This window comes from Bos indicus x Bos taurus, chromosome 8 (genome assembly GCF_003369695.1).
Source record: "Bos indicus x Bos taurus breed Angus x Brahman F1 hybrid chromosome 8, Bos_hybrid_MaternalHap_v2.0, whole genome shotgun sequence".
Lineage (NCBI taxonomy): Eukaryota > Metazoa > Chordata > Mammalia > Artiodactyla > Bovidae > Bos > Bos indicus x Bos taurus.
In genome coordinates this window covers 49382255-49404381 of record NC_040083.1, presented here as the reverse complement: position 1 = coordinate 49404381, position 22127 = coordinate 49382255, and positions in this window count along the sequence as shown.

The window sequence follows — 22127 nt, the reverse complement described above, 5'->3', positions numbered from 1 at the left end:
TGAATCGACTTAGCATACCCACACAACATGGCTTAAAGCACAGCATATGTATTTTTGTTAATCTCCAGATTCGAGGAAAGCATAGTGTTATTATTTATTAATATTTTGTTCTTTGACCACTTAGTTTTTTAGGAAGTTATAATTTGTGTCAGAACCATTATTAATAAGAAATCTCTTTTGGAAATGGTAATCCACAGGAGAAGGAAATCACATTTCTATGTTTGCCTTTTGTATCACAGAAAATGTGTTATCTTTGTTTTTATGTTAAAATCTTTTTTTTTAATTATTGCTATCAGCCTATCTCTAGTAAGTTTATTTTTACTGGACAAATAATTTACATTTGTGTGTATTTGCTACACATTAAGTAAATCCTAATTATGAATATAATAAGAGTGGAGCTAAGCATTGCAATTTATATTAAAAACTATTAAATCACCAAACTTTATTGTGGTAGGAATGGTAAAATTATTAGTAGCTATTTGGAGGTAGATATTAGATAGTAATGTTTCATGAGATGGACTGGTAAATAACAAAATAAAATTCTCATAAAGAAGACATAAATTTACATCACAATTTTGAAAATATTAAAATGTGAAAGAAAAAAGGTATCTTAGCACTGAAAAATATTGTATTGATATTTTTAGTCCTAGAGATTACATCATCAGCTTGGCTTAATATAATCTCTCACAACATAATGCAAAACAAGTAATTTATTATGGTCTTGACTATGCCAAAGCCTTTGACTGTGTGGATCACAATAAACTGTGGAAAATTCTGAAAGAGATGGGAATACCAGACCACCTGACCTACCTCTTGAGAAATTTGTATGCAGGTCAGGAAGCAACAGAACTGGACATGGAACAACAGACTGGTTCCAAATAGGAAAAGGAGTACGTCATTGTATTTTTTATTGTATATTGTCACCCTGTTTATTTAACCTATATGCAGAGTACATCATGAGAAACGCTGGGCTGGAAGAAACACAAGCTGGAATCAAGATTGCCGAGAGAAATATCAATAACCTCAGATATGCAGATGACACCACCCTTATGGCAGAAAGTGAAGAGGAACTAAAAAGCCTCTTGATGAAAGTGAAAGTGGAGAGTGAAAAAGTTGGCTTAAAGCTCAACATTCAGAAAACAAAGATTATGGCATCTGGTCCCATCATTTCATGGCAAATAGATGGGGAAACAGTGGAAACAGTGTCTTTTATTTTTCTGGGCTCCAAAATCACTGCAGATGGTGATTGCAGCCATGAAATTAAAAGACACTTACTCCTTGGAAGGAAAGTATGACCAACCTAGATAGCATATTCCAAAGCAGAGACATTACTTTGCCAACAAAGGTTCGTCTAGTCAAGGCTATGGTTTTTCCTGTGGTCATGTATGGATTTGAGAGTTGGACTGTGAAGAAAGCTGAGTGCCGAAGAATTGATGCTTTTGAACTGTGGTGTTGGAGAAGACTCTTGAGAGTCCCTTGGACTACAAGGAGATCCAACCAGTCCATTGTGAAGGAGATCAGCCCTGGGATTTCTTTGGAAGGAATGATGCTACATCTGAAACTCCAGTACTTTGGCCACCTCATGCGAAGAGTTGACTAATTGGAAAAGACTCTGATGCTGGGAGGGATTGAGGGCAAGAGGAGAAGGGGATGACAGAGGATGAGATGGCTGGATGGCATTACTAACTCAATGGACGTGAGTCTGAGTGAACTCCAGGAGTTGGTGATGGACAGGGAGGCCTGGCGTGCTGCGATTCATGGGGTCACAGAGTCGGACACTACTGAGCGACTGATCTGATCAGTACAATAACAAATATCTCACAATATTTTAGCCCAAGTATCATGCTATATAAGAAATGAAAATATTTAATTTTGAAAATCAAATTTGATTTAATTTACAACTCAACATCAGAAAAACAATGCAATTTAAAAATGAGCAGAAGAATATGAATAGACATTTATCCAAAGAGGAAATGCAGATGGCTGATAGGCATCTGAAAGGATGCTCAACATCGCTAATCATTAAGGACATGCAAATCAAGACCATAGTTAGATATCACCTCACAACCTGTCAGAATGTCTATTGCCAAAAAGAATACAAATAACAAATTTTGCTGAGGATATGGAGAAAAGCGAACCTTTGTACATACACTGTTGGTGACAATGTCAATTGTAGCTACTGTGGAAAACAGCATAGAGGTTTCTCAAAAAACTAAAAATAGAACTACCATATGACCCAGCAGTTCCACTCCTGGGTACATATACATATTTTTAAAAGCCCACTAGTTCAAAAATAGGGAGAAGGCAATGGCACCCCACTCCAGTACTGTTGCCTGGAAAATCCCATGGATGGAGGAGCCTGGTAGGCTGCAGTCCATGGGATCGCTAAGAGTCAGACACAACTGAGTGACTTCACTTTCACTTTCACTTTCCACTTTCATGCACTGGAGAAGGCAATGGCACCCCACTCCAGTACTGTTGCCTGGAAAATCCCATGGACAGAGAAGCCTGGTAGGCTGCAGTCCATGGGGTTGCACAGAGTCGGACACGACTGAAGCGACTTAGCAGCAGCAGCAGTTAGAAAATATATATGCACTCCAATGTTCATATGTGTGGTGTGTGTGTGTGTGTGTGTGTGTGTGTGCGCTCTCAGTCGAGCCCATTAGGCTCCTCTGCCCATGGGGATTTCCAGGCAAGAATTCTGGAGCAGGTTGCCATCCCCTAACCCAATGTAAACTCATGTCTCTTAGATCTCCTGCACTGGCAGGCAGATTCTTTACCATCAGCACCACCTGGGAAATCCCATACCCAGCATAAGTAATTTATATTGACTCATTGGAAAAATCCCTGATGCTGGAAAAGATTGAGGGCAGAAGGACAAGAGGGCATCAGAGGATGAGATTGCTGGACAGCATCACAGATGCAATGAACATGAACTTGGGCAAACTCCAGGAGGTGTTGAGGGACAAGGAGGCCTGGCATACTGTAGTCCATGGAGTCACAAGGAGTCTTACACGACTGGCGACTGAAAAATCACAACACAATCTTAAAGTTTATTTACTCTATTTTCAAGGCTCCCTAATATTGGTTTTAATTCTATTAGGTAAAATTTTTATTTAAGATATTGTGTTTTCCACTTTTCAATTTCTTATTTGTTATTTGGTTTCTATTCCTTTGCTGATTTTTCCTATTTTTTCTTTCATCATCAACATATTTCCATTATTCTTGAAGATACTTATAGTTCTGTTAATTCCAACATCTTCATCATCTTTAATTGTCTCCATTGATTATTATTTCTTGATAATAATCAATAATAAAAAGTGGCATTTTTCTATTTATTTGAAATTTGAATAGTTTTGATTTGTGTCCTGGGTATTATGAATTATACTTGTAGAGACTCTAGAATATATTATAGTCCTCCAAAGAATAGAGATTTTTTTTTAAAGCAGGTAGTCATCTGACAGAATTTAAACCAGTTTTTTTTGTTTGATGCATGAAAGCTGAAATCTCATTTCTCTCTTTTTAGCCTTGGCTTGTCTGCTTACAGTATTATCTATGTATTTTGGTTAAAGTTGAGTCTGATATTTAGATAAAACATGGTGTTTCCACCTTATCTCTTTTTTAAGGATCTTCTTCTCAACCCATTTTACCACCTCTGAACTTTTCAGTTCACCTCTGAACTCTGCAGTTGTCCCAAATACTGCCCTTTGGTTTACCAATCCAACAAGAAAGTCTTCTCCCTTTCATATTTTAGCTGCATCACACTATTGGTGTTGGCTCTCAAGCCAAAAGTGATGAAACCGGGGAGCTTACCCATTATCATTCCCTTCTACCAAGTGTTAACTCATCTACAATACCTTTCCAATTTTCTCAGTCTCCAGTGACCTTAGGTAGTTGTTTCTTTTTACATATTCCCTTTTAGTTTAAGGATTTCCCTGATAGCTCAGTAGGTAAAGAATTCACCTGCAATGCAAGAGACCCTCGTTTGATTCCTGGGTCGGGAAGATCCCGTGGAAAAAGGACAGGCTCCCTGCTTCAGTTTTCTTGGGCTTCCCTTGTGGCTCAGCTGGTAAAGAATCTGCCTGCAACGCGGGAGACCAGAGTTTGATCCCTGGGTTGGGAAAAATCCTCTGGAGAAAGGAAAGGCTACCCATTCCAGTTTCTGGCCTGGAGAATTCCATGGACTGTCCAAGGCGTCGCAAAGAGTCGGACATGACTGAGCAATTTTCACTTTGGTTTAAAGCTGTTATTTGTGGAAGTATTGGTCCAGTAAGAATGAATTAACCATTACCAAGAGAGAAATCCAAGAACATTAGATTATTTCTTCTTTTGTAATGTAAATATTTAAAAGCCATAGATTTCCCTATAAAGATTGTTTTAGTTACATCTCACACATTTTGACATGGTAATTTTTTATATTCATTCAGTTAAAAATATTTTAATATGTCCTATGACTTTTTTAAGAAAATTTCTTTTAAAGTTATTTAGATGTGTTATTAATTCTCAAATTGTTGGAGATTTTTCTGATGTCTTTATACTGTACATTTTGTTTAATTCCATTGTGTCTGGCAATACTGTCTGATTTCCACCTATTTAAATTTAATAACTTAAAATTATTCTCAGTGTTGACTCAATAAGTGAACATTCTATCTCCACTTAAATAGAAAGTAGATTTTGTTGTTATTGAGTATAATGTTCTAAAGTGTCAATTTGATTAAGTGCTTTGCTCAAATCTTCAATGTTCTTACTGATTCTTACTCAATATTTATAAAATTTAACAAAAGGGATCTATGAAATTTCATAATTATGAAAACAGTTCTGCTAGCAACAAGTTCCTTTAATTTTTGTTCATCTGAGAAAATCTTTGTCTACTTTTGAAAGATAATTTTTTAAGTTACAGAATGATAAGTTGGTGGGCTTTTTCTCTCGGTACTTTAAATATTTATATGTCACTACACTCTTTTGTTTGCATGGTTTTTAAGAAGTTAAACATAATTCTTATCTTTCTCTTCTATAAGTAAGATGTCTTCCCTCCCCCCTTTGGCTTTTTTTAAGATTTTTAAAGTTTACTTTTTTATTTTTTTGTAGTTTAAATAGAACATGCCTAGATGTAGTTTTTAACATCTGTACTGCTTCACCTTCTTTGAGCTTCTTACACTTGTGATTTGGCATCTGAATTAATTGGGGAAATTCTCAGACATTATTGTTCCAAATATTTCTTCTGTTTCTCTCTTTTTCTTCTTTTATTCCCATTACTTGTGTATCACACCTTTTGTAGTTGTTCCACCGTTCATGGATATTCTGGTGTTTTGCTTGTTTTTCAGTATTTTTCTCTTCACTTTTCAGTTTTGGGGGTTTATATTGAGATATCTTGAAGCTCAGATATCCTCTTTCCTCAGCTGTGTTCATTCTTCTGATAGCTCATCCAAGGCACTCTTCATTTCTGTTATATTGTTTTTATCTCTAGCATTTCTTTTTTATCTTTTTCTTAGAATTTCCATCTCTCTGTTTACATTGTCCATTTGTAGTTTTTTTTCTTTTTTTTTAAATTTTATTTTATTTTTAAACTTTACATAATTGTATTAGTTTTGCCAAATATCAAAATGAATCCACCACAGGTATACATGTGTTCCCCTCCTGAACCCTCCTCCCTCCTCCCTCCCCATACCATCCCTCTGGGTCGTCCCCGTGCACTAGCCCCAAGCATCCAGTATCATGCGTCAAACCTGGACTGGCATCTCGTTTCATACATGATATTTTACATGTTTCAATGCCATTCTCCCAAATCTTCCCACCCACTCCCTCTCATGTTCTTTAGATATACATGGTGCTTCCCACGTGGCATTATAGTTGTCTCAAATTCCCAGTCTAATTCCAGCATCCCTGCCAGGTCTGGTTCTGATGCTTGCTCTGTCTCTTCAAATTATGGTTGTTTTTTGTTTTTGTTTTTCACCTTTGATAATCCTTGTAAATTTTTCTTCATAGCCATCTATGATGTAGCAGGTAAAAGGTCTTTAGTAATGTAGTGGTAAGATATGCAGAGAGGGAAAATGCTCTATATTCCTATAATTAAGTCCCAATCCTTTAGTGAACCTATGCCTCTGGTATTTTGTTTATTTGAGAAAAACTTTGAGAAACACTTGTGAACTATGAATTTCACAAGTGTTTCTCAGAGTATTTTTCACCACTTGGGTAGGAGAAAGTGGCTAGATTTAGCTGAATTTGGGTATTTCCCATCGCTAGATTAGCTAGGCTTGGTTAATACCGAGGCAGCTTGGGCTTTAGTTAGCTGGTTTCCCCTGAGGCTGGGACTTGTTAAGAAGAACAGAATGTTCTGGAATATTTCAAAATGGTTCATTCCCCTGCCTCTGGCCCACTATGCAAGAAACAAGGGAGGAAACTTCTCCAATATTAGCTGTAGAATTCCGGTCAATCTCACAAAATTGTGAGGGTCTCCCATGACTGTGCTCCTGGGGATTTAAATTCTCATACTTGTCCACACTGCTGCTGCTGCTAAGTCACTTCAGTCGTGTCTGACTCTGTGTGACCCCATAGATGTCAGCCAACCAGGCTCTCCTGCCCCTGGGATTCTCCAGGCAAGAACACTGGAGTGGGTTGCCATTTCCTTCTCCAATGCATGAAAGTGAAAAAGTGAAAGTGAAGTCGCTCAGTCGTGTCCGACTCTTAGCGACCCCATGGACTGCAGTCCACCAGGCTCCTCCATCCATGGGATTTTCCAGGCAAGAGTGCTGGGGTGGGGTGCCATTGCCTTCTCCACACTGAGCCTCTACCAATTCTTCAATTATAGTTTAGATTTTCCTACCTCTGCCCAGGGCTTCCCAGCTGGCACTAGTGGTAAAGAACCCACCTGTCAGGGTTCAATCCCTGGGTCAGGAAGATCATCCCCTGGAGGAGGGCATGGCAACCCATTCCAATACTCTTGCCAAGAGAATCCAGTGGACAGAGAAACCTGGTGGGGTACAGTCTATAGGGTTGCAAAGAATTGGACACAACTGAAGTGGCTTAGCATGCACTCATGCACCTCAGCCCTAGTTCCTGTGGCTATTCCAGTTATAAATCTCTGCTCCAGTAATCTGCGACTCCCTGTGTCTACCTGTCTGTTTCTCCTATCTTTACAGCAGGATTTGCTCTGTGTCCTCCTCTCTCTTATAGATCCAAGATTTTTGACTTTTCAGCCTGTTTAGCTTTTTATTTGTTGTTAGGATGGAGTGGCAACATCTTAGCTTCTTATATGCAGAATTAGAAACCAGAAGCCCATGTAGATTTTTGTATAGAATAATTCAGAAAACACAGAAATCATCTCTGTCAAAATTATATGAAGTCACTATTAGAAAAAAATTAATTGAATGAGCGTTTTGTGATTCATACACAGCAATTAACTAATATACTAAATTTCCATTAAGTTTTCTGGTACTTTAACCAGGGAAATTACATTAGTATATAATATATTTAGCAAAGAAATTTAGTCACATATTTTGCCTCTAAGTCTGGAATAAGACAAAGTTTCTGCCATTACAAATACTTATCAACCTTTTACTGGAAGTCTTGGCTAGACACATTGTATATCCAGAAAGCTCTGAAAACCAAACATTTTTTGGAACTTCAATTGACAGTAAAATCCTCTTCTGACAAGAATTTTTGTCATCAGCACCTGAAATGAACTCATAAGTGCTATTTATATTCTTTATTTCATTTTGTATTAAGATTGATATATTTTGCTGCAATAATATTCACGTGGACTTCCTCAGAACCCATGATAAGGGTCATATACTATGTCACATACATATGTGCCAATAAAGCTATCGTTTTTCCAGTAATCATTTATGGATGTGAGAGTTTGGACTATAAAGAAAGCTGAACACCAAAGAATTGATGCTTTTGAACTGTGGTGTTGGAGAAGAAGCTTGAGAGACCCCTTGGACTGCAAGGAGATAAAACCAGTCAACCCTAAGGGAAATCATTCCTGAAAATACACTGGAAGAACTGATGCTGAAGCTGAAATTCCAAAACTTTGGCCACCTGATACAAAGAACTGACTCATTGGAAAAGACCCTGATACTGGGAATGACTGAAAGCAGGAAGAGGAGGGAGCGACAGAGGATGAGATGGTTGGATGGCATCACCTACTCAATGAACATGAGTTTGAGTAAGCTCCTGGAGTTTGTGATGGACAGGGAGGCCTGGTGTGCTGCAGTCCACGGGGTCACAAAGAGGCAGACCCAACTGAGAGACTGAACTGAACTGATATGATCCTTATCACTTCAAATTTTGAAATCCATGGTAGTTATGACTCTGAGAGTTTGAAAAGGGTTTATTAAAGCAAACATCAGTAATAGATTTTATTATGTAATCCTCACAACAGTACTATAAAATAGATACTAATATTATTTTTATTTAACAAATGAGACCTAAGGTCACATAGCTTGTAACAAGCAGCAGAACTGGAGTTTAACTAAGGCATCCTGAATCCAAGACTCACAATTTTTACTGCTTTTCACTGTTTTCCCAATAACTTGTGGCTGGAGGTGGGGGTGGGAATATATTTTTTGTTGACCCTTCCCAGCCTAAGATAAACTGTACCTCTCTCCTTTTTATTAAATTGAAAGAGAACTCTATAATCTTATTATAAAACTGGAATCTATACTGTATTACTGAAATGTGAAGGCCCTTTTCTATCCCTCATATTCATCTATCTCAAGCATTCTTCTCTGTTTAGAATACTGAATACTGTTTTCAGATTAAAACTTTTTTCTTCTTTATATCCCTGAGCTGATTTTGTCCTCTTGCTATCCCTCTGTGAATATTCCTTCTTTCTGTTTTGTTTGGTTGCTTTCTTTTATACCTCACAAAATCTAAGTATTCAGTAAGTCAGTGCTCATAGTTCTTGAATTTTATTTTTACACTCTCTCAGTAAGGTTTAACTCAATTTCTGTCTTGGATGCAAAGGAACCCCATTGTAAAAAGGTCTAGATGGCTATTTTCTCATTAACTGACAAGTTCTGTGACTTGTCTTTGCTTAATGTCCATGATCCAGGATGAAGGAGACCATAGAGTATTCTTTGGCATTTGGAAATAGGCTCATCTTCTTTTTAATGACACATGCAAATATTACCAACTCTTAAGTATACACTTCTAAGTATGTACTTTTTCAGCCCATTGAAAAAAATTTATAAATCAGAAACTCTTAAGGAATCACAAAATGTTTAATTCACCTGATGTTTCTATTTAAGGTTGGCCTACTTGATTGCAAGCTCTTGGCAGCCAGGTTTTGCTTATTAATCCAAGCCTGTGCATTTCATTCTTTCTCTCTGGAACAAAGCAGTACCCTGACATCATAATGCTAACAAAATGTATAAAACCCCAATAATACCTGATCTAGGAAGGTGATCAGAATATATGTCAGGTGGATCCATGACAAGAGGAAAAATGCAGAAAAGTTTATCTGTCAAAAGTTTGCGTTCTAATTTTGGCTCTCAAGCAATCCATTAGTAAGTGAGGCACAAAAGACTTCTTTTGTCCAGTTTGTTTATTTACATTTTCATTTGTAAAATAAGAGAAACCTGCCAAATTTCCAGGATCTGTAGTGAGGTTCTGCATATGATAAATTTTATTAAAGAATTTATAAATATATAAAAATATGGCTCAAATGTGTCACAAATAGAAAAATATGCAACATTATATATGTAAATGTTATATATACACATACCTATGAACTGCTTTCAATAAAAGCATCATATGTGTGTAAATATATATACAAAAGAATAAATTCCTAGAAGGAAAGCAAATTTGTTATAAATAAAATAGTTACAAAGTTCAACGAAAGAATCTTCAAAGTAATAAAAATCAAAAATAAACAGAACAATTTATATGGCCAGGTGAATAAGATTACCACCAAAGGCAGGAAGGCTATTAGTGCATAACTATGTCATAAATAAAAATGAAGTTTCAGTACAAAAGTGCAGCTTAATTCAAATTTTGAAAGCAAAGAACCTCATAAAATTCGATTAGAACATAGAAACAATTGTATCCTTGCATCATATTTGATCTGAATATGTATGTGTTCTACTGACTGTTTGTTTTTATTTTTAGCAAAAATGAGATTTTTAGAGTTTACGCTCAGACATGGGGAATTTTAGTATTAGTTTTTCCTATACAGTTAAACATAAAGTCACATAGATGAATAATCTATCAAGGCCTATTACTTTACCTTTTGAGCAGATTGCTTCTCACAAGCAAGAGTTTTGAGTAGGTACCATTTTGTCTTGCATTTACAATTGATGAATATATAATACATTTGCATGTTCAGAATTCACAGTGATATAAAGTGGTATACATACAACAGCAAGTTCACAACTTTTCTTGAACCCATTAGAGTGCTGAGATTGCAAGGTGACTAACTGGCCCCCCCAAAAAAGTTCTGTAGCTTGCAGGAAAACACATGATATGAGCAGTGGCTTACCAGAACAAGATGCAGCTGGACAATAAGGATCAAGCTGCTGTTGTGGCCAAATCAGTGAAGACTGAATGTGCACTGCCAGAGGGTGAAGGCCCTGGGAACTGCAAATACTGGGGTAGTCTGCCAACTGAGGACTCAGAAAATGTCATATTTCAGAGATTCAGAGAAAGTTTCCCTTTTGATGCAGAACTAAAGGAGGAAAACGGCAGCTGCTGCAGGAGCATCACAAAGCTCAACTGAGATATTTCTTCTCTATCTTTCCTACAAAACCAAGAACCTTACCCTATGCCAGGGATGGGTGGGAGTGGGAGAGATGAGCACCCACTGGTACTCTTTGACCTCTGGTGATAAAGCACTGCATATTGGGCAAAGAAATAGGAAGTAAAAAAAAACTCAAGCCCTGGAGGAATGGCATAAAGATGTACTGGACTCATAACTACAAAACAAGTTACAGGACTGAGAACTGGGGACACAATACCTAAAATAAAGACTTACTTGAGAACAACCATGCCCACCCTAATGCCCTGCCCAAAGCACATACACCAGGAAAAGAAACATCAAGTAACAATTTGCAAAAAAAATCAGATCTTCACTTAGGCCTGGTGTAGAGATAAGACCAAAAGTTAGCATGGAATAGGCAATTGAAAGAAAAAACCCTCTGAAAGCCCCTACCCTAAACACAAATGTCATTAGAAGAATATAAGACAGATGGTACCTTGAGAGTAGCCATAGCAACAATAAGCCTGAAAACCAGATTTTAATAAGTGAAATAAATTTCTTCCTGCCAAAGTCCTAACAGAAAGAAAATCATACTTATTTCCAAGCATAAAAACTATTTACTTTAATCTCTCCCTATACAAGATATTCATCTTCCAGGAATACATTAGGAAGCATACAAAAAGGCAAGGGAAAAAAGCACATTCCTAAGAAACAGAGCAATCATTAGAGCCAAACTCTTACATGACACAAGTATTGGAAGTATCTGAAAGGGGATTTAAAAATGCTTATGATTAATATGTAAAAGGCTGTAAGGGAAAATGTGAACAACATGCAAGATAGGGGGTCAAATTCAGTAGAGACATGGAGATTATAAGAAAGATTTAAATAGAAATACCAAAAATTCAAAGCACAATGACAGAGATGAAAAAAATATCTTCAACAGGCTTAATAGCAAACTGGGCACAGTCAAGGAAAGAATCTACATACTTGAAGGTGGATCTAAAGAAATCACCCAAGATGGAATGCAGACTATGAATAAGGAACCTACAGAAAGTAACTTTGGAAAACAACGTTTTGACTGGACAATTTAAGGCTTTGGACACAAAAAAACCTGTAAAGAAACATTGTAGTCTAGTTGGGAAATGTGTTTTAGACACATATTATCAAACTGCTTTATATGAATTTTACTGCTGCTGCTGCTAAGTCGCTTCAGTCGTGTCCAACTCTGTGCGACCCCATAGATGGCAGCCAACCAGGCACCTCTGTCCCTGGGATTCTCCAGGCAAGAACACTGGAGTGGGTTGCCATTTCCTTCTCCAATGCATGAAAGTGAAAAGTGAAATTCAAGCCGCTCAGTCGTGTCCGACTCTTTGCGACCCCATGGACTGCAGCCTACCAGGCTCCTTCACCCATGGGATTTTCCAGGCAAGAGTACTGGAGTGGGGTGCCATTGCCTTCTCCGATATGAATTTTAGGTTTGAACAAATACATAAATTGCAGATTTCTCGCTGTTGGAGAAAAATGAGGGTGCATGTTGAAAAGACTCCCTTCATGGATCACAGCCTTGTCATGATGATGGGGCTTGCAAAACTCAATGAAGCTATGAACCATACTGTGCAGGGTCACCAAAGATGGATGGGACATAGTGAAGAGTTCTGACAAAACATAGTCCTTTAGAGGAGGGAATGACAAACCATTCCAATATTCTTGCTTTGAGAACCCATAAAGAAGGCCAAGTGCTGAAGAATTGATGCTTTTGAATTGTGGTGCTGGAGAAGACTCTTTAGAGTCCCTTGGACAGCAAGGAGATCAAACCAGTCAATCCTAAAGGAAATCAACCCTGAGTATTCATTGGAAGGACTGATGCTAAAGCTGAAGTTCCAATACTTTGGCCACATGATGTAGAGTCAACTCATTAGAAAAGACCCTGATGTTGGGAAAGATTGAAGGAAAAAGGAGGAGGGGGCAGCAGAGGATGAGATTGTTTGGATGAACATGAATTTGAACCAATTCTGGGAGATAGTGAAGGACAGGGAAGCCTGGCATGCTGCATGCAGTCCATGGGGTTGCGAAGAGTCGGACATGACTTAGCGACTGAACAACAATACCATGTTGAAAGCACACAGAATCCACAATTGAAAAGAACTCTCAATGACGAAGGCCAAAATAATTAAGGCAACAATGTAAATAATCATAGTAGTAGTAGTACAGGATTTTATAGGATTTTAAGACCAAAATAAAACAAATGTCCATGAATCTGGAGACCTTCAGTTTTCAGGCCAACATGTAAACTGGTTGGAAATCATTAGTCCTACACTTATAATAAGAAAAGTGCTAAAGAAATGGAAAATTCATGACCTTCCTAGATGCATCAGAAACTAAGTTCACATGACAAGCTGCATTCCCGAAGTCCGAAGAGATAAAGTACTTGATATTTGCTTACCTGAAGCAGAAAGTGTCAGCCAAGCATCATTTATCTAGTAAAAATTGGGAATTGCCAGAGGCGGCAGAGACTATCCCCAACTTTCACAGCTTTTCCTCCAGGAATACCAATATGTTTTCCTTGGAAGACCTGAGAAACCTTCTCAAGAGTCTCCGACAGAATGAGGTCCTCCCAGACCCTTCTCTCTAAATAAAGACCTAATCTCTGGGATAAAGGACATCACCAGAGAGCAATTCTGAGAACTTAGTTTGAAGAAAGGAAATCCACCTTAACTCTAGCTTCATCCTGCCTTCCCATCTCACCTAAAGGAGGAAAAAAGCCAAAGTTAACATGAAAGATGGCTTCAAATAGATATACTGGAAACACTGGGATTGGAGAGGGGATCGGAGGCCTGGAAACACAAAAGCCCTAGACCTGGGAGAGGATCAGAAATACTTCATAGGGCAAACCTCTGAGACACGGGCCCATTGTAAGACTGAGACTTAATCTGAAGATGAAAGAACATATTCTTTTCCTTCATTACCTGTCACAACACTAACAAACCTCCAGAAATAATAACAATGGATTGAAAGTTAAAAACTGCAAGACACAGATTCTCTTTAAGAAGAGCACGTGAGGAAACTGAAAGGTAAGAGGGAAAGGAAAACAAGACCACTAGAATAAGTCAAAGCCTCTGGTGCCTATAACTAAAACAAACATTAAATGTGTCCCAACTCTTAGCCAGATTACCATAAATCTCATACTGATAGCCTGTTTATCTCAGTAACTATTACCCTGTACAGTATGTCTGATCTCAACAAGGCATGCCAGAAGGCAAGAATAAATACCATCTAAAAAAACAAAACAAGCATCAGAACCAGACACAAATATAAAAATGTTGCAATTATCTCACAGGAAATTTTAAATAACAATGACTATAATATGATAAAAGCTTTCAAGGAAAAGTAGATGACACATAAGATCAGATAGAATACCAGCTGAGATAAGGAAACTTAAAAAAAATTAAAGGGAAATAAGAAGAAATAAAAATGCAATATTTGAAATGAAGACTGCATTTGATGGGCACATCAGTAGACTGATAAAAAAAAAAAGCAGTGAGATTGAACATAAATAAATAGAAATTTCTCAAATTGAAGTGCAAAGAGGAAAATAAAGAAAAAAGTATGGGATATAGCAGAACAGTTTATAATAGAACAGAATATCTAAAAATTGTGGAGCAATATCAAAAGCTGAAGCATGCATGTAATTGGAGTATCAGAAAGAAGAGAAGAGACTGGAACAGATGGAATATTTGAAGAAACAATAGTTGAGAACTTTTAAAATTAATGATGGATACCAAACCACAGAACCAGGAAGTTTAGAGAACAGCTATGGGATAAAAACTCAAAACACTACAGACAGGCAAATTATAGTCGAACTGAGAAAGCCAAATATAAAGAGAAAATATTGAGGAAATCCAGGAATTGGAAAACACTTTCTATACAGAGGGACAAGGATAGAATTACAGCAGACTTCTCATTTTTAAAAAATAAATGCAAGCAAGAAAATAGTGAAATGAAAAGTTCAATATGCAAGCTGGGAAATCAGGAAAGCCAGTGATTGTAATTCAGTATAATTCAAAGGACTGAGAACCAGGAGTGCCAATGTCTGAGGGCAGGAGAAGATGGATTTCCCAGCTTAAGCAAAGAGGACAATGTTGACCTTCCTCTGCCTTTTTGTTCTGTTTAGACACTCAACAAATTAGATGACGCCCACTTGCATTGGTAAGGATGATTTACACAGTCTACCAATTCAAATGTTAATCTCTCCCAGAAACATCCCCAACAGACGTACTCACAAATAATGTCCTAATAGCTATCTAGACAATGCTTAGAGTTGACACATAAAACCCTCACACCCAGGGTAGTGATCTGAGCCCTTATTTTTTTCAAGACTAGCAGGTCTCTTAGACTTCCAAGATGGCTCAGTGGTAATGAATCTGCCCACTGATGCAGAAGCCACAGGTTTGATCCCTGGGTCAGGAAGATCCTCTGGAGGAGGAAATGCCACCCCACTGGAAAATTGCATGGAAAATTCCATGGACAGAGAAGCCTGGCAGGCTACAGTCCATGGGGTCACAAAGAGTCAACATGACTGAGCGACTGAGCACTCATGCAGCAGTCCTTTCCCTCCTCTCAGTGTTGGAAATGCCACCAGTGTCCTTGCTGCATCCATCCTCCAGCCTACCTTCACTCCAAAGCCTCAGATTCTCTCCTCCTCATGCTTCCTGCCTGCGAAAGACTCCACTGACACAGCCTTTTAAAAATAAAGATTTAAAAAACAATAAGAAGAGGCGGTCCTAAGATGGCAGAGGAATACGATGGGGAGACCACTTTCTCCCCCACAAATTCATCAAAAGAACATTTGAACGCTGAGTAAATTCCACAAAACAACTTCTGAATGCCGGCAGAGGACATCAGGCACCCAGGAAAGCAGCCCATTGTCTTCGAAAGGAAGTAGGAAAAAATATAAAAGATGAAAAGAAAGACAAAAGAGGTAGGGACAGAGCTCCATCCCGGGAAGGGAATCTTTAAAAAGAGAGGTTTCCAAACACCAGGAAACACTCTCACTGCCGAGTCTGTGGCAAGCCTTGGCGCCACAGAGGGCAACATAATCGGGAGGAAAAATAAATAAATAATTAAAACCCACAGATTACGTGCCCAACACTGACTCCCCCAGCAGAGAAGCAGCAGAGATGCCTGTATCCGCCACTAGCAAGCGGGGGCTGGGCAGGGAGGCGCGGGCTGCATTGCTTAGAGTAAGAACCAGGCCTGAATGCCCCAAGGGCAATCTGAGGGAACTAACGTGTGCTAGCAAACCAGACTGTGGGATAGCTACCACAGGAAAAGCCCTAACCTAAGAAACCACCAGGCCTGTGCACAGAACAAAGGACTGAACAGAACTGGCCGGCTGCAGACCATCACCCTCGTGTGACAGGCAGCCAGAGCCGGAATGGGTCAATCGCAGCCCCAGAGAGGCATTATCTACCAAACTTCAAGCAGGCCTCTCTGCTAACCAAGACTTCTTGGGGTTCTGGACAGTCAACATCCGCCTGAGAAGGTGCGCAGGTTTTACACCCAGAAAACCGAGCAGCAGGGACGGGGGAGGTGGAAAGTCGCAGCAACCGCGCTCGCCTAACACCTCATCACCTGAGCTGCTTGGACCTGGGAAGGGCACAAAAGGCAGGCCCAACAGAGTCTGCACCTCTGAGGACTACCTGAGTGCCTGAACCTGAATGGCTTAGACCTGGGAAGTGCATACAACCCAGGGCTGGCCTCAGACAGTTCCTGGCAGAGCAATCTAGAGCCTAAGCAGTGTAGACAGGGAAGGCACACACGCCGTGAGCGGGGGCAGGCCCAGTGTGGCCGAGACACTGCAAACACACGCCAGTGTTATTTGTTTGCAGCATCCCTCCCTCCCAACAGCACAACAGAACAAGTGAGCCTAAAAAAGTGTCCACCACTGCCCCCTTGTGTCAGGGCAGAAATTAGACACTGAAGAGACCGGAAAACAGAAGAAGCTAAACAGAGGGAATCGCCTTGGAAGTGACAGGAGTAATAGATTAAAACCCTGTAGTTAGTACAAACTACATAGGAAGCAGCCTATAGATCTTGAGAAATATAAGCCGGATCAAGGAACTATCAGAAAATGAACTGACCCCACACTGCCCACAACAACACCAGAGAAAATCCTAGATATATTTTTACTATTTTTACTATCATTCTTTAATTAAAAAAATTTTTTATTTTTAAGTCCTCTATTACTCCTTTAATTTACATTTTTATAACCTACTATTACTTTGCAAAAAAAAAAGAGAGAGAGAGAGACCCTATTTTTTTGAGCAAACTTCATATACATATATTTTATAATTTTTGTAACTTTGTTTTTTTTCTTCATTAATATTGTATTTTTGAAAATCCAACTTCTACTCTAGACTTTTAATCTTTGCTTTTTGGTATTTGTTATCAATTTTATACCTTTAAGAACCCCATCGTCAGTACCCGTTTTTACTTGGTAGCGAGATTACTGGCTTGACTCCTCTTTCCCCCTTTGGACTCTCCTTTTTCTCCACCAGGTCGCCTCTATCTCCTCCCTCCCCCTTCTCTTCTCTACCCAACTTTGTGACTCTCTTTGTGTGTTCCCAATGGTGGAGAACACTTAGGGAACTGATTACTGGCTGTGTCTGTCTCTCTCTTTTTGATTCTCCCCTTTATCCTCTTGGCCACCTCTGTCTGCTTCCTCCCTGTTCTGTTCTCTGTATAACTCCATGAACATCTCTGAGCGGTCCAGACTGTGGAGTGCACATCAGGAAGTGATTATTGGCTAGCTTGCTCTCTCTTTTGATTCGACCTCATCTCATCCTGGTCACCTCTATCTCCCTCCTCCCTCTTCTCTTCTCCATGTAACTCTGTGAACTTCTCTGGGTGTCCCTCACTGTGGAGAAACTTTTCATCTTTAACCTAGATGTTTTATCAATGGTGCTGTATAGATGGAGAAGTCTTGAGGCTACTGTAAAAATAAGACTGAAAACCAGAAGCAGGAGGCTTAAGTCCAAATCCTGAGAACACCAGAGAACTCCTGACTCCATGGAACATTAATCTAGAGGAGCTCATCAAACGCCTCCATACCTACACTGAAACCAAGGACCACCCAAGGGCAAACAAGTTCCAGAGCAAGACATACCATGCAAATTCTCCAGCAACACAGGAATGCAGCCCTGAGCTTCAATATATAGCCTGCCCAAAGTCACTCCAAACCCACTGACATCTCATAAATCATTAATGGACACTTCACTGCACTCCAGAGAGAAGAAATCCAGCTCCACCCAACAGAAACTGACACAGGCTTCCCTATCCAGGAAACCTTGACAAGCCACCCATACAACCCCACCTACAGTGAGGAAAATCCACAATAAAGAGAACTGCACAAACTGCCAGAATACAGAAGATCAGATCAGATCAGTGGCTCAGTCGTGTCCGACTCTTTGCGACCCCATGAATCGCAGCACGCCAGGCCTCCCTGTCCATCCCAACTCCCAGAGTTCACTGAGACTCACATCCATCGAGTCAGTGATGCCATCAAGCCATCTCATCCTCTATCGTATCCTTCTCCTCCTGCCCCCAATCCCTCCCAGCATCAGAGTCTTTTCCAGTGAGTCAACTCTTCGTGTGAGGTGGCCAAAGTACTGAAGTTTCAGCTTTAGCATCATCCTTCCAAAGAAATCCCAGGGCTGATCTCCTTCAAAATGGACTGGTTGGATATCCTTGCAGTCCAAGGGACTCTCAAGAGTCTTCTCCAACACCACACTTCAAAAGCATCAATTCTTCGGGGCTCAACCTTCTTCACAGTCCAACTCTCACATCCATACATGACCACAGGAAAAACCATAGCCTTGACTAGACGAACCTTTGTTGGCAAAGTAATGTCTCTGCTTTTCAATATGCTATCTAGGTTGGTCATAACTTTCCTTCCAAGGAGTAAGCGTCTTTTAATTTCATGGCTACAGTCACCATCTGTAGTGATTTTGGAGCCCAGAAAAATAAAGTCTGACACTGTTTCCACCTTTTCCCCATCTATTTCCCATGAAGTGATGGGACTGGATGCCATGATGTTTGTTTTCTGAATGTTGAGTTTAAGCCAACTTTTTCACTCTCCACTTTCACTTTCATCAAAAGGCTTTTTAGTTCCTCTTCACTTTCTGCCATAAGGGTGGTGTCATCTGCATATCTGAGGTGTTTGATATTTCTCCCGGCAATCTTGATTCCAGCTTGTGTTTCTTCCAGCCCAGCGTTTCTCATGATGTACTCTGCATATAAGTTAAATAAGCAGGGTGACAATATACAGCCTTGACGAACTCCTTTTCCTATTTGGAACCTGTCTGTTGTTCCATGTCCAGTTCTAACTTTTGCTTCCTGACCTGCATACAAATTTCTCAACAGACCGATCAGGTGGTCTGGTATTCCCATCTCTTTCAGAATTTTCCAGTTTATTGTGATCCACACAGTCAAAGGCTTGACATAGTCAATAAAGCAGAAATAGATGTTTTTCTGGAACTCTCTTGCTTTTTCCATGATCCAGCAGATGTTGGCAATTTGATCTCTGGTTCCTCTGCCTTTTCTAAAACCAGCTTGAACATCAGGAAGTTCACGATTCACATATTGCTGAAGCCTGGCTTGGAGAATTTTGAACATTACTTTACTAGCGTGTGAGATGAGTGCAATTGTGTGGTAGTTTGAACATTCTTTGACATTGCCTTTCTTTGGGATTGGAATGAAAACTAACCTTTTCCAGTCCTGTGGCCACTGCTGAGTTTTCCTAATTTGCTGGCATATTGACTGCAGCACTTTCACAGCATCATCTTTCAGGATTTGGAATAGCTCAACTGGAATTCCATCACGTCCACTAGCTTTGTTTGTAGTGATGCTCTCTAAGGCCCACTTGACTTCACATTCCAGGATGTCTGGCTCTAGGTCAGTGATCACACCATCGTGATTATCTGGGTCATGAAGCTCTTTTTTGTACAGTTCTTCTGTGTATTCTTGCCATCTCTTCTTAATATCTTCTGCTTCTGTTAGGTCCATACCATTTCACAGTAATATAAACAAGATGAAGAGACAGAGGAATACCCAGCAGGTAAAGGAACAGGATAAATGCCCACCAAACCAAACAAAAGAGGAAGAGATAGGGAATCTACCTGATAAACAATTCGGAATAATAATAGTGAAAATCAGCCAAAATCTTGAAATCAAAATGGAATCACAGATAAATAGCCTGGAGGCAAGGATTGAGAAAATGCAAGAAAGGTTTAACAAGGACCTAGAAGAAATAAAAAAGAGTCAATATATAATGAATAATGCAATAAATGAGATCAAAAGCACTCTGGAGGGAACAAATAGTAGAATAACAGAAGCAGAAGATAGGATTAGTGAGGTAGATGATAGAATGGTAGAAATAAATGAATCAGAGAGGAAAAAAGAAAAACGAATTAAAAGAAATGAGGACAATCTCAGACCTCTGGGACAATGTTAAGTGCCCCAACATTCGAATCATAGGAGTCCCAGAAGAAGAAGACAAAAAGAAAGACCATGAGAAAATATTTGAGGAGATAATAGTTGAAAACTTCCCTAAAATGGGAAAGGAAATAATCACCCAAGTCCAAGAAACCCAGAGAGTCCCCAACAGGATAAACCCAGGGCAAAACACCTCAAGACATATACTAATCAAATTAACAAAGATCAAACACAAAGAACAAATATTAAAGCAGCAAGGGAAAAACAACAAATAACACATGAGGGGATTCCCATAAGGATAACAGCTGATCTTTCAATAGAAACTCTTCAGGCCAGGAGGGAATGGCAGGACATACTTAAAGTGATGAAGAAAATAACCTACAGCCCAGATTACCGTACCCAGCAAGGATCTCATTCAAATATGAAGGAGAAATCAAAAGCTTTACAGACAAGCAAAAGCTGAGAGAATTCAGCACCACCAAACCAGCTCTTCAACAACTGCTAAAGGATCTTCTCTAGACAGGAAATACAAAAACGGGGTATAAACTCAAACCCAAAACAATAAAGTAAATGGCAACGGGATCATACATATCAATAATTACCTTAAACATAAATGGGTTGAATGCCCCAACCAAAAGACAAAGACTGGCTGAATGGATACAAAAACAAGTCCCCTATATATGTTGTCTACAAGAGACCCACCTCAAAACAAGGGACATATACAGACTGAAAGTAAAGGGCTGGAAAAAGATATTCCACACAAATAGAGACCAAAAGAAATCAGGAGTAGCAATACTCATATCAGATAAAATAGACTTTAAAAAAAGGCATGAAAAGAGACAAAGAAGGACACTACATAATGATCAAAGGATCAATCCAAGAAGAAGATATAACAATTATATATGCACCCAACATAGGAGCACCGCAATATGTAAGACAAATGCTAACAAGTATGAAACGGGAAATTAACAATAACACAATAATAGTGGGAGACTTTAATACCCCACTCACACCTATGGATAGATCAACTAAACAGAAAATTAACAAGGAAACACAAACTTTAAATGATACAATAGACCAGTTAGACCTAATTGATATCTATAGGACATTTCACCCCAAAACAATGAATTTCACCTTTTTCTCGAATGCACACGGAACCTTCTCCAGGATAGATCACATCCTGGGCCATAAATCTAGTCTTAGTAAATTCAAAAAAACTTAAATCATTCCAAGCATCTTTTCTGACCACAATGCAGTAAGATTAGATTCCAATTACAGGAGAAAAACTATTAAAAATTCCAACAAATGGAGGCTGAACAACACACTGCTGAATAACCAACAATTCACAGAAGAAATCAAAAAAGAAATCAAAATATGCATAGAAATGAATGAAAGTGAAAACACAACAAGTCAAAACCTGTGGGACACTGTAAAAGCAGTGCTAAGGGGAAGGTTGATAGCAATACAGGCATACCTCAAGAAACAAGAAAAAAGTCAAATAAATAACCTAACTCTACACCTAAAGCTACAAGAAAAGGAAGAAATGAAGAACCCCAGGGTTAGTAGAAGGAAAGAAATCTTAAAAATTAGGGCAGAAATAAATGCAAAAGAAACAAAAGAGACCATATCAAAAAATCAACAAAGGCAAAAGCTGGTTCTTTGAGAGGATAAATAAAATTGAAAAACCATTAGTCAGACTCATCAAGAAACAAAGGGGGAAAAATCAAATCAATAAAATTAGAAATGAAAATGGAGAGATCACAACAGACAACACAGAAATACAAAAGAGCATAAGAGACTACTATCAGCAATTACATGACAATAAAATGGACAATTTGGAAGAAATGGACAAATTTTTAGAAAAGTACAACTTTCCAAAACTGAACCAGGAAGAAATAGAAAATCTTAACAGACCCATCACAAGCACGGAAATTGAAAC